Source organism: Melospiza georgiana, chromosome 5, assembly GCF_028018845.1.
Source record: "Melospiza georgiana isolate bMelGeo1 chromosome 5, bMelGeo1.pri, whole genome shotgun sequence".
Classification (NCBI taxonomy): Eukaryota; Metazoa; Chordata; class Aves; order Passeriformes; family Passerellidae; genus Melospiza; species Melospiza georgiana.
The window spans coordinates 17,892,661-17,905,763 of NC_080434.1; the positions used below are offsets into that span (position 1 = coordinate 17,892,661).

The 13,103-nt window shown below is 41.0% G+C and overlaps 1 protein-coding gene across 1 annotated transcript in view; it reads right to left on the reverse strand.

The window, feature by feature from the left end:
* The window catches only part of DKK2 (dickkopf WNT signaling pathway inhibitor 2), a 72,888-nt gene that overhangs the window by 45,326 nt on the left and 14,459 nt on the right, over window positions 1-13,103 (reverse strand). The window contains exon 2 of the mRNA XM_058025252.1: window positions 1,945-2,102. The gene's annotated coding sequence lies outside the window, so the exon portion shown is untranslated. The remainder of the gene's footprint in view (window positions 1-1,944; window positions 2,103-13,103) is intronic.

Below are 13,103 nucleotides of genomic sequence, written 5' to 3' on the forward strand. Positions count from 1 at the left end.
GCCATAACCCTGCGAGTCAAGAGTGCCACGGAGACCCTGCTGCAGATGCTGGGACAGACGGCCATAGGAGTAAAACTCCTCCTCCTCTGCCTTCATCCCTTAGGGCTCCGTGCGGTGGGACACGCTGTGGGTGCCCTGCAGGGTGGCGCAGGGGGGTGCTGGCAGCGGCGGCACTGCCAGCGGTGGCATTGCCAGGGGTGGCCTTGCCAGCAGGGGCACTGCCAGCAGGGGCACTGCCAGCGGCGGCCTTGCCAGCAGTGGCATTGCCAGCAGTGGCACTGCCAGCAGGGGCACTGCCAGCAGGGGCACTGCCAGTAGTGGCAATGCCACCGCTGGCAATGCCAGCGCTCTCTCGCTGTCACCACAACACGCCTGGCGGGAGCTCGGTGCCGGCTGCGGAGCATCCCCCTGCTGACGCCGTGCCCGGCCACATCAAGCAGCCCCGGCTCACCTCTTCCTCTCCAAAGGTTCCCCGCGCCCCAAAACTGTCAGCAGGCACAGCCACTGCTGTAATTGCCGCCTGACCCGGCTGGGTCGCGACGGGAGGCTCCAGCTGCAGCCCGAGCAGGAGGCACAACCACAGCCTGGAAGAGGCAGGCTCACAGCGTGCAGCCCCGGGCACGGAGACAGGAGGAGAAATATCACGTCCTTTGATTTCTGTATTTTTGGGTCTAATTCCTAGCACCATGCTCCTCGTGAGCAGGAAGCCAAATGATGCAATAAAACTGTTTTGAAATTCTTATTTATATTTTTTTTTTCTCCTGCTGATATTTTTTGAAAAAGATGAGTACTGAATGTTACAGTTATTCCTCATAAATAACTCCTTTTGCTGATTAAAACAGGCCAGGATGGTGTCAGAGTTAATTCACAACACAGAGTGCTGTGACTAGCTTGGTTGCTCTGCAGTCCAGGGTTTCAATCAGCCTCTCTGACAACAATTAACCCTTTGGAGCAGGAATAACCAACTTCTTGGAAGGATGGCAAAGCACTCCCAGCCCATCAAAATTAATAACCAGTGATAAACATTGCTTCAAAAGCCAATGCAATAATAGGTCATCTTAAATTATTTCAAGCTATTTATTTTTTTTGTCCAAAACACCTTCACCATGTCAGTGAACTAAATGCCATCTGACCGCACTCCCAAAGCCACCTGTATTTTAGCACTGATCAGACAAAGAAGTTCTTTCCAAAAGGAAACTTTCAGCCAAACACAATGAGGGGGCAGGTCCCATCCCTGGGAGACCACAAGCTAAACCCCCCAGTCTCCCCCACAGTCTCCCTGGGTGCCAGCCACACGTGCAGAGCAATGGCCAGGCAGCACTCCCCGTGCTCCTGCCGTGTGTGTGTGAGCAGGAATGCTGCTGGCCCCACCAGAGCTTTCCCCAGCACCAAGAGCCGTGGGGAGGATGTCTGTGAGCGACACTGGGAACGCTCAGCACGTGCTTTTCCAGAGGATCACAACTCACAAACCAAAACACGAATCCGCGGTAGCTCAGACAGGCGGCTGGCTTGATATGGAAATAGCTGAAATTTCAGCCTCTCTCCCTCCCCCAGCTGCATATGTTGAAGAGTTGTTAAAACAAGAAAAATATCTATAATTAGCAAGTCTACATACACCCATTTTCTTTGCAATATTTTTAGCAATATTGAGCCAAGTTACTCAAACTTTCTGAAGAAAAATAACCATAAGGAAAATTCCCTTCTCTGAAAAGAAGGGAAAATGAAAGCAGTAGAAAATTATGAGGTTAAAAAGGGTTAGAATGGAAACCATTGTGCAACCTTAGCTATAATAAGGACTGAAAAAACTGATTGTTGTTTATTACATTTATTTCATGTTGTCTGATAAACAGATTTCATGTTGTCTTCAGCAGTCACAACTGAAGACTGTATAAAAGACCAAAAGTAAAAATACGTTTGTGCATATGCTTTGGCTTTCAAACCTACCTTATATACGGTTTTGGAGTTAGGATGGTGTATCTAGAGGCTGTAGATATCCCACTCTCAGGGCAAGAGGAGACCCTCTGCTTTATAAATAACTGTGGTTGCTTCCTTCTCTGTATGACTGTTCAATTATGGCCTGTCTTTTTTTTTTCAAAAAACACCTAAAATATAAAGAGATAAATATTTTAAAATAAGCTTCTTTACAGCCCACTTACATCCCCCCACCCCCCAGTTTTTGTACCACAAGTATATTGCTTTAGAATCTGGAGATAATATGATGGAAAAAAATTCCTTGCCCATAAATAAAAGAATTTATGCTTAATGGCTAGTTCATTAAACAGGCTCAAAATCTGTCCTACTAACAGGTTAATACAACTGTATTTTATTGCACAGCAGAGAAAAAAGAACCTCAAGGCAGCACTAAAGATACCATAGCTCTTTGATCTATCTGTCACTGAAAGTGAACAGCAATAAAATAAGGAGTTTAGTCCATAGTGTTTTAAAGACATTGTCTACACATCTTCTAAATAGAGTAGGAGCAAAGTGCAGGATTATGGTACATTATTCTCCCTAAAATCTTTGAAGAAGGTAAAATTAGGATAGCCATTTAGTGAACTGTGCAGGCTTCATTCCTGGCTTAATGCACAGGCGAGGGAGAGCAACTGTGAAGCTCGATGGTTACAGTCAGAACAAGGTGCTGCAGTTTTCCTCTTGCCAGTGTATATTTATACTCAGCTCTCCGGCTGTAGATATTTCCCCATTTTATTCTTGGTGCAGGAAAATTACAAATAAAGGTGAGGAGAAGAAAAGGTAGGCTCTCCTCTTTGGTGTGCAGCCCAGTTTGCTAGTGAGAAGGGAGCTTGCTTCACTGCTCAAAGCCCAAATAATCCTGGGAGCATCTAAATTTACTCCCATCTGGCTTGGTAAACCAGCCTCACTCACAGCCTTTGGTAATTCAAAGACAATGACTATGTAAACCTCAGCCTCAGCTTCCTTCCCAAGGCTTGGCTCCATCTATCACTGTGCTCCAAAGCCTCCTCTGTCCCAGAGTTTTCCAGATGAAAGAGTTAATTGAATCTTTTTGCCAGCCTTACTCAGCTTAGCTTCTCTGGGTGTTAGAAGAAGTTAGCACTTGAACCTCAGTTGGTGACTCAGAGACCCCTGCTAAATGAATTCCTGGTTCAAGTGCACTGATACTGATGGAGTTACAAGAGGAACAAAACCGGTCCTTTGCCATATTTGCTGTTATCCACAATAGGCAGCTCTATTTTTCTACATAACAAGTACCAGAATACTGACTATATTAGCTGCCAAGAAATGCAGAACAAACAGACTTACATGTTTTTCCCTTTATTTCCATCATCTGACCTTTGCTTTTTATGTCTTAGGAGCAAGCTGCAACTTTATTTACATGTATAATCTAGATGAAATGCTAGTTTGTGTGTAGAATGCTATGTGGACTTTGGTCTTTGAATTTGACTTTCCTTTTTTCAGAGCATAACATAACAAATTAATGGAAACGTGGAAATGTGAGGTTTTCGAATGATTCTCATTTCAAGTTTCTGATTCTTTCAGCCCCGACTTGATCCTTTATTCTTCCCTAGAGGTTTGAAGCATTAGTTCATAGTCTAAAATATAAACTTGTGTCCTGACACAAAAGGTACTAAAATCACTCATATTGCCCAGTTCCATAATAATAACTTTGGAATCCCCATGAAAAGATTGACTGTAACAAAAGGTGCCACTGACCATCTCAATTTTGCATGAAGTACCAGTAGAGAGAAAATCAATTATTAAAACAGTGGAATTCAAATTATTAGGAAGAGAGCAAAATCTAAGAAACAGAGTAAATATTAAGAGATTTAACATAAAAAGTGAACCAGATAATAATCTAGGTATGACTTATGGGAGGTGAGAAGAGTTTAAATAGAATCACAGAATCACAGACTGGTTTGAGCTGAGCAATCCCAATTCCCTCATCCTTTGCTCACACAAGAGGTGCTCCATCCCTCCCAATCAACTTTGTGGCCCCTCCTTTGGACTCGCTCCAACAGGTCAATGTCCTTCCTGTGGTGGGGACCCCAGAGATGGACACAGCTCTGCAGGTGGTGTCCCCAAGGTTTCAAACCTGCAGCTGAATACATTGACTCTGGTTTTCTTCACCAGGCTGATCAACTTTGGACATTTACCTTATATTTTCCAAACCTCCAATTTTTTACTTCTGTGTATCTGTGCAGACTTGGCTCTGATTGCTAGTGAGAAAGAATATCCCACTTATAGCCCATACTCTATGTCCAGGCTATGCAGTCTTCCCAATTTTACATACCAAATGAAAAACAATATGGTACTGAGATATGCTAAATCTTAGTCTTTCTTGGTTAGGAATTTTTCACAAAACAACAGTAAGTAGCCCGCAACATTGAAACAAGAGGAATGATGAATAAAAAAAAAATAAAGTGCTAACTTCTACTTATAGTTCTTATTAAAGCAAAGCATCAATTCTGACATAAATATTTAAATAGTGTATATGTTTACTGAAAAAATCTTTTATATCCATGCCTCTATACATCAAAAGAACACTACTATGACAAAATCACTTTATCTAAAACTGAACAAGAGAAGGTTCTTCACAGGGATTCTGTGCATAATCAAAGAAAAAATAATTTGGGTTAACTGATGTACCTGTTTTATTAGTGTTTTTTTTTACCATTCACATGGTTTTATTATGTGAGTTTTTTGCTATCTCTGCTCCTACCAGTTTACAGATGATCACCAACTCGGTATGTCTGCAGCAGGAGCCAGGAGTTTCTCTGTGGAAAAAACCAGCCTTCCAAATTGTATGGTACTATTTATTAATCAGTGGCTAAGACACTGGTTTTTTTCATTTGCTACCACACACAACCACACACATGGTCAGCAACAAACCATCAAAGCAGTCCAGATGGTTATTCCCAGAGTTAGGTATTTTTCAGACAGGAATGTAAAAAATCTAACAAACCAAAGGAGGAAGAACTAAGGCACTTTTTGAGGGGACACCATTTACAACTCAAGAGCAACAGTGACATTAACTAAGGAACAAGCTCAGCATGAAGCATCTGGGTGGTAGAATTCTGCTGCTTCAATGAAAGCCATTGTTACACTGCATTCATTATCAAAGAGAGAAAAATCCCTCTCAAAAAAAACCAATAAAATCAATCAAGATTATTAAAACTTACTCACATGCAGTGTCTCTCTGACTTTAACATTATTACTTCTCAGCTCCTAAACACTGAATTTACAGGTGACCAGCTAATCACAGCACCTTTTGATAGCTTTTTCATTCTTCAGCAACAATGCCACCTGAGTTTTGACTCGAAGGTTGTATTATTTTTTGATTGCATTCATTAAAATGAGAAGAAACTTAATGTACTCTAGTTCTAATTCTTTATATGATCATAGGAAATAGGACTACATTTTCAATAGCTTTAGAAAACATTCATTCCCATAGGCCCAGTGCTTTTCTCAAGGTGGAAAAGATGAATATTGCTTCCAGAAGACAAGTACAGTAGCTGGAGATGTGTACAGCAAACTTGGTTAAGTCAGTTAAATTCTGAAGTTCAGAAAATTTTGCTTCAAAATGCTCCTGGGAGGAGGAATGTGGTCTCAAAAAGCAGCTCCCCATCAAACTGGCACATTAAAGCCTCTAGGAGCTGTTGAGCAGACCTCCTTCCCATCAGCCTGTCAGATACTGAACTTCGCAAGACAAATGAAACTATCTCGGTTTCATAAGACTTGTAAAGCAAGAACGTGAACGTATGTAGCCTGCTTTTTCAAAATACACGTGCTGCAAATACAAATACTGACTGTACTGACATTTCTCCATTACAGCTTAAAATAACATCCTGTGTGATGCCTATATGCTGAGCTGTTATCTCAGTTTTGCATTTTCTAAACACTGGGTTTGCTTTCAAAGAACAACACTCCGGTTTCTGTACAATGCATGAGAGCACACTGGCTCTTCAGCTGGGAAACAAAGTTAAGAATGTGTGGGCTTTGGCTTCAAAATTAACCATGCTTTAGTAATCTAGTATACTAAACTGTTTCTTATTAATGTATCATGCAAATACTCTCCAGTCCTCCCACAAGTCTGACACTTTCCCAACATATCAATAGCAAATGTTCTGTGAAATGCAACTTTTCTGATGTAGGCCACCCTGACTTTCAGTGTGATCTCAACCCACCATCCAAATCTTCATGGCAGATGCAGAATGGGTTCTTTAGTAAGGGAAACAATATAGGGGGGAAAAAAAGTTTTGTTGCTACTTTGATACATCAAATTAATTTTCTTCATCAGAGAGACTGCTTTTGTTTACTCTTTTTTTCTTAATTGTGGCTGAACAGCATCAGGTTTATTGTGTTCTCAGAGTCAGAATGTAAAGTTACGTCGGGAGAGGGTCGGTACCAGCCCTTCATTAGTGTAACTAGCTGATTTTAAGTACAATTTTGAAGTGCCTCAGCTTAACCCCCGCTGTTGTCTGTCTTAATGCAGAGGAGATGGAGAATATAACCAGGGAGTTTTGTTACATGACAAATATGCAGAGGCTGTGCCACCACTGTCCCATCTCCCAGAGCAGATTTTTATGTGACATTGCTGTTGCCAGTGCACCCGCCAGCTTCACATCCCTTCTCCAGGTGGCAGATACAACAAGGAGAGCACAAGGTAATATCTCATTAACCAACAAGAGCTGTTTGTGTGCAGGCTGGCAGCAGCAGAAAGCAGGGGGACCTGCCCTGCTGGCCAAGAGGCTTTGAGGTTTGCCCCAGCAGCTGCCCCACCTCGGCTGCTAGCAGCACTGTGCGACCCTCACCCTTCGCTGCTTCAGATCCACCAGCCTGAGTCCAGGGCTCGCCACAGGTTGTGGGACAAACAGGAGGCCATTCAAAATAAAGGCTATGAGAGCAGTATACAGCCACTGATATTTGGTTTTCATATGTTTGTGCTTTACATCTTTTTATGCTACAATTAAAGCCACAGTGTGAGCTACTCTCCTCTGACTCAGCCATGGCATCTTTCAGGAGCTTTCTGTAGGCACTGCTGAAATAGAGAACCTTGAGAAATTATAAAGGAGGGTATGGTATTCTAAATTTTAGCTTTTTCTCTCCCTTCTGCTTTTAACATTCTCTGCTCAGATGCACTAAGGTTTTCCCCCATGAAATTCAGAGCTATCCCTTCACAAAGGCTACACTAACAGTGCAGGAGACAAAAGCCATGTGAGCTGTGCAAAGGCAGATCTGGGGTGATGCAGTGGCTGAGCAGAGGAGTGAGCTCAGAAAAATAACAGTGCACACATCAGGGGTGGAAGGCAAATTAAAGAGTTTTAAAAGCTTAGGTGGGGCTGGATGCTAACCAGACACTGGTACCCAGAGTACAGAAAAAAAAAGACAGAAGTGCCATGATAGTGACATGGGTCAAGGAGAAAAAATTAGCAGCTGTGTTTCAACTGAACTGCATTTCAGAGGGCAGCTGACAGGCTCCAGTGGCCACTCATGGACCACACAAACATTTCAGCACTTGCCTCTTTAGAAATGGACAGGAGATGCAGAAAAAACCCTCAGCAAACAGAGTCCTTCTGCAATGCTCTTCACTGCCTAGTCCTATACAATTCCTATACTTTATTTTTCCTTGTTTTCTCCTTTCTAGATCCAGGTCGTAGAGCTGGGAGATGATGAGGAACAATGTTTTGGCAAAACACAGGCCACTGCTCAATGAAGTTCGGTTTGTACTAGTAAGAGTTTCAGCTAAAACAAAAGCTAAGTGAAGCAGTCCAGAATTTGGCCCAGGGGTCCCAAAGAAATGTCCTCATCCATATTTCATTCTGCGTCCATAATTAACCGACAGGTGCTCTAGCACCTGTGTTCTCTTACTTCAGCAAATGTAAACTCACCACACTGGTAAAGGACAAAGAGCTTTGCACTCTTGGAGACACAACAGAAAAATGAGGGGGGAACTGGTTTTGCTACTTATTTGACTTTTTTACCCCCAAAACTGAAAACAACTGGAAATACATAGGAAATTCAGGAGATTTAGGGGATGTTTATACAGCAAATGAAAACAACTGACCCAAATGCCTCTATATTTTAAAGCTCCAAGGTAGGGGCATATTAAAAATAACCAGGTCCTCTAGTTTCTATTGCCTAAAGAAAACTTAAATCTAAAATAATTGTTTTTAAAAATTGATTTCCTTTAACATGTGTACAAGATTAAGTGGTTACAAATAGAAATGCTAGATATTCTGAAATATTTATGGCAAATATCTGAGTTGCTTATTCTGGCAGCTTCCATAGGAAGGGATCATTATGGCATCTATATTTTTTTCTCCCAGAGAAACACCAGGAAAAAGAATAGGATAAAATGAATTCAGAGTAAATTGCAGCACATACCTCTGCTTCCGTTCCCTGGTTAAGAAAAGCCATTATATGCATACTGTAAGACTAATCTAAACTTCTTTTCCAAACAATGGACTCGAATGAGCAATTGAAATGAGTGAAATTCTTAACATTTTCTGCTTTCAATGGAGCAATATCTGGTTCATACATTTTTTCTCCCCCTGTCCCACCCCATTTAATAAGAATTTCTTTATCTTCAGGATTATAAAGCACGGCCACATGCCCTCTAGTGAGCTACACAACAACTGCACCTCGGTAGGCGGAGAGTGGTCACCTCGTTTAAGAGATGCTTCTTTACACTACCATGTGCTGTTTTCCTCACAAAGGTGAGGAAGTATGTTTTATGCTTATGTTTTATGCTGTCTCGTGTTTTATGCTTAAGTCTTCCGCACCTTCTGAGAGTTCCTTTTTTGAGTCCAGGAAAGGAAATGTTCTCAATCAGGGAATAGAAATACTTAGTCCAGTGAGCAGCATTTAAAGCAAAGCTAGACTTGGAAACTACTAAAGCCCTGTTGCTTCAGCTAAGTATCAAAGGCTCAGTGTACCAGGAACATTCTCCTAAGTGTTTTCAGATTTCTTTGGGGGAAAAAAAAAGATTTCTAACCTAATAAATAAATGCCCAGAGGCTGCAAGAAATGTACTAATATACACAGAACCATCATGGCTTGGCCATGCTCTCCCCTATTTTGGAAAGGATCTCTCCCTCCTCACACACCACTGAGTGAATTGGATGGAGGCATATCTCTGAATGTCTTCCAGGATGAAGACCTGGGAAAGGATCTTCTGTATCATGTCCTTCTAGGAGGGCTCATCTGTCCTCTTTTAGGCAGCAGCCATTTGGAAATGGAGCCCTGCTGGTCTGAGGAAATGGTGCTTGCAGCAGGCAGGTTTGTCCCAGGCTAACCCTTGACCAGAGGACACTCGGTCCCTTCTTCAGGGGGCTCTCAGATATGTGGAGATATTTCACAGGTCACACGTGCCTCCTATGCCACAGACTGGCAGCTCCCCCTTAAAACCATGCTCTTGCTCTACATAGATAATTCAGCTTTTAGCCATCAGCTGCACCACTCCTATGAGCAAAGTTTAACATGTGCTGGGAACTTTACAGGATTCAATTAAAACACAGGGTAACCCAAAGTTTCCTGCGGTTTCTTTTTTGCTTATTTGTGAACCTGCAATTACCCACATGCTTAAAGAGTCTTACTCTGTCATAATCCATAATATTTGGCCTGATGCTAATAAAGCCTGATTCAAATAAAGAGAATAAGAATTGCTGTTGCAACTGCCAATGGTAATAATGAAGTATCCTATTCCCATGATACAAATTAGAGATGCATGGAACATGGGATTCCTGTTTTATGATCATCCTTCTCCATAATTAAGAAAAAATGCAGTATAGTTATACCAAAAGCAGCAACAAATAAAAAAATAGAGGGAAATTTCAAATTAATCTAGACATGCTCAAAAATTACATAATATATCATAAAAATGAACTTCTGATTTACATATTATGTATGACATTTGGAATTCCAGTCTCATCTGAAAAGTATAAAATGCCTTTTTGAAATGTTAATTTAATTTTTCATGTGACAAATGAAGAACTGTTGTATCCAGTTACACAACACAAGTAACTCTCACTCCCTCCTTTGCCATTTTACCAGCTTCACACCAAAAAGCAGTATAACAAATGCCCTTTCCAGTTGTTAGACTTTGGTATATTTTCCAGCTGTTAACTTGTGACCCATACATTTACCCCAAGTCCTCCTTCAGCTGTGTTAGGTTCAGCTGTGCACTTAGCAGGTGGCTCAAATGTATTTCAGCCTGACATTATGGGCTCACCAACCCAAAGAGATGCATCAGTCCTAAAATCCCCTTTCCATAGGGAATATCTGCAGATTATAAATATGATTTTAATGAGAGTCTATATCCTTTCTGTAAGAGTTTACTTGGAAGTTACTACTTCTGTCTGAAAATCTTGTCATCCCAACTGGAGTAGGAGCTGGAATTTCTCCATATTGGGCAACAATAAATGTTCTTCATATGAAGATGTTTATCTGGATGCAGCAAGGCACTTATTCCAAGGGAAATTATGGCTGACAGCATAAAAAAGTCTGGTTAGTAATCCAAGTGACATCTTGGGATATGTAAAAGATTAAGTAACAATGTCTGGAATGGACTAGATCAAGACAAATCCAAGTTCAATGGGAACTTAAGCAACTAAAAGAGCACTAAATAATCTCAGGAATCCATCTCAAGATTCAAGATGAAAACAACACCATTCCTTTGCTTATATTCCCTTGGTCTGGTTCACAGTTTTGTTCTTGATGGATGCCTATCTCTTTAGTCAATGTCTAGCCTGTCTCTTGAGCCAATACTTTATAGCAATAAGACACATTATTTATAGGAATAAAATTTGCTAGCAACAAAGTCTGATCCTTACCAAATATGGTCTACTTTCTTTTTGTAGCCCACCACGGTTCATAACCAAAGGGATAAAAACCCACAAAGTTTTACTCTTCACATTAGAAGCCTTCAGAAGAGATGAGTGTTTATTTCCAAAGCTTTCACCCAGAAGCAGAGATCAGAATGAATTCAGGGAAGGTACAACTACTCTTACACCTGATAGGAAAGAAAAGCTTCTCCCCTGTATTAAAAATGGTCTATTAAATTTTCCTATCTACCATATATCCCTACTAAACTACAAAGTTCATGATCCTGAGGTAACCCAGGGACCTGGAAATCTGCTCAAGAGAGCCCTGACCTGGTGGTTTCACACATAATTTTCACAAATATATTTTTATTTTTAATATGAGTTTTATTGTCTCACCTTCCTTACCTAAGCAAGAAGCAGGATTTTGGAATTTGATACTGCCTGCCTATTAAATTTCTGTGAAAATGTTATTTTCACACTTAAAATTTCACCTAAACCTGCAGACAGGCAACATAATATGGCAAAATAATTAATTTATAAACTGCTAAATAATACAGCCCAACAACTACCATTCATCCCTCCCCATCTGAAACCTTGTATCCCAGCCCTTCTCATTATTTCAATATTTAGTTATCTTCTAGAACCATCTCCCCACAGTTGTAAAACACTTATGGGGATGATAATTAAAACAACCTGAGCCTATTAAGCATAATCAATTTGGTAACTGAGATAACTCAGTCTCAACTTCTAAAATGAACCAGCCAGGCAGTTGTATTTGGAATCTCAGAAGAAGACATGTATTACAGCTCATCCTCTCCTCCCAAGAGGACTAAATTATGTTACTCCCTGTGTTCAAGTGTGTATATAATTTAACTGCTTGAAGGTAAAGAGAAGCTTGGCGGTCTTGTGGACATCACCTGGTCCATAAAAGAGATATTTTCTGAAAAATTGTGAGGAACGTTAGAACATTTCTCGCCTCCACCAAGTGTTTCAGGAACTGTTGAGCTGATTAGAGATGATGCTGGCACAGGCTTACATGGTGCCCTCTAGATAGGAGAGATCACAAGAGCAGATCCTGTACATTTCCTTGTTACATCCCAACAGCATTCCCGCCTAAGTCCTATGGTGTAGGACAGGAAAATCTCTGAAAACACCCTCCCAGGCAATAAAGCATAATGAAACTTCAAAAGAAGTTAAGCAGGGCTCTGAAGACGGAACAAGAAAGCAGTCTGCATACACAGAACTTGCACTGGGTCATAAATCTCATGCATGTCTCTCATTCCTCTCATGAACTGCCACGCTCTTGCTCTAATGAAGTACAAGGCCAACCTATTGTACCCACCTTCACTAAAGCCAGCAATAAAGCTCTGTGTGTGTCTCTGGGCAGCATCAAAACAGATTTCACATTATTGTTTTAAATGGCAAGAGGACTGCATGGAAAGATGTCTGTATTTTCTTAATAGCTGTAACCGCAGTACGTAGCACATGTCAAAATTTTGAAAAGAGAACAGATTCCCAATGCTTTGTACAATGTATACAGTTTCCTTGCTTTGATGTCTTTGCTCCTTTATTGTATTAAATTATCTGGATTAAAAAAAAACAAAGCAAAAAAAATAAAAAAAAGAAAAAAAAAAAGAAAGAAGGTTGTCTTTTGTCTTGTTTCTGAACTGTCAAACATTATTTGAGCTAAGAGAACAGCCAGGGCCTCCGTAACAGTTCTGGGGAGGGGAGGAAGGAAGAAGGAAAATTATTAAGTATCCTGCCTATTTGCATAGTTCAGTATTTCAGCCATGAGAACTGCAGTGGGACAGCATTGTTCCAAGATACTTTAGGTAACTTTTAAAACCCACATGAAAAGAGACCTACCCTATGACTCCCTAGGGAAGTCCTGCATCCCTTCACACCACCATTTTCTGCAGTTCTCCTACCTGTCCTACATTTCTCAGAGGGACAGGATGGAGGATGATGGCAAGTGTCTTTCGTCACTGCTTTGGGGATGCAGGTGATATTTCTTGCATGCTTTTTCTTCTAACAAACAAGCATGACAGAGAGAAAAGATCAATTTCTCTTTTTTTAATATCTAGGGGAAGATGCCTGCCAACAGGAATTATATTGCTCTGCTGATGTTTTTTCTTTACCTGAAGCATCCTTGAAATCAGTACCAGCTGTTGCAGAGAAGGATTTCGCTGCCCTAAACAGAGATTTATAACTTCAGGAGAAGGAATAAGTGAGAGGAGCACAGAAACCTCATAGAGAAAAGATTTTGCTGCCATGGTGGAGAGCTGTACATCAAATAGACCTGTCA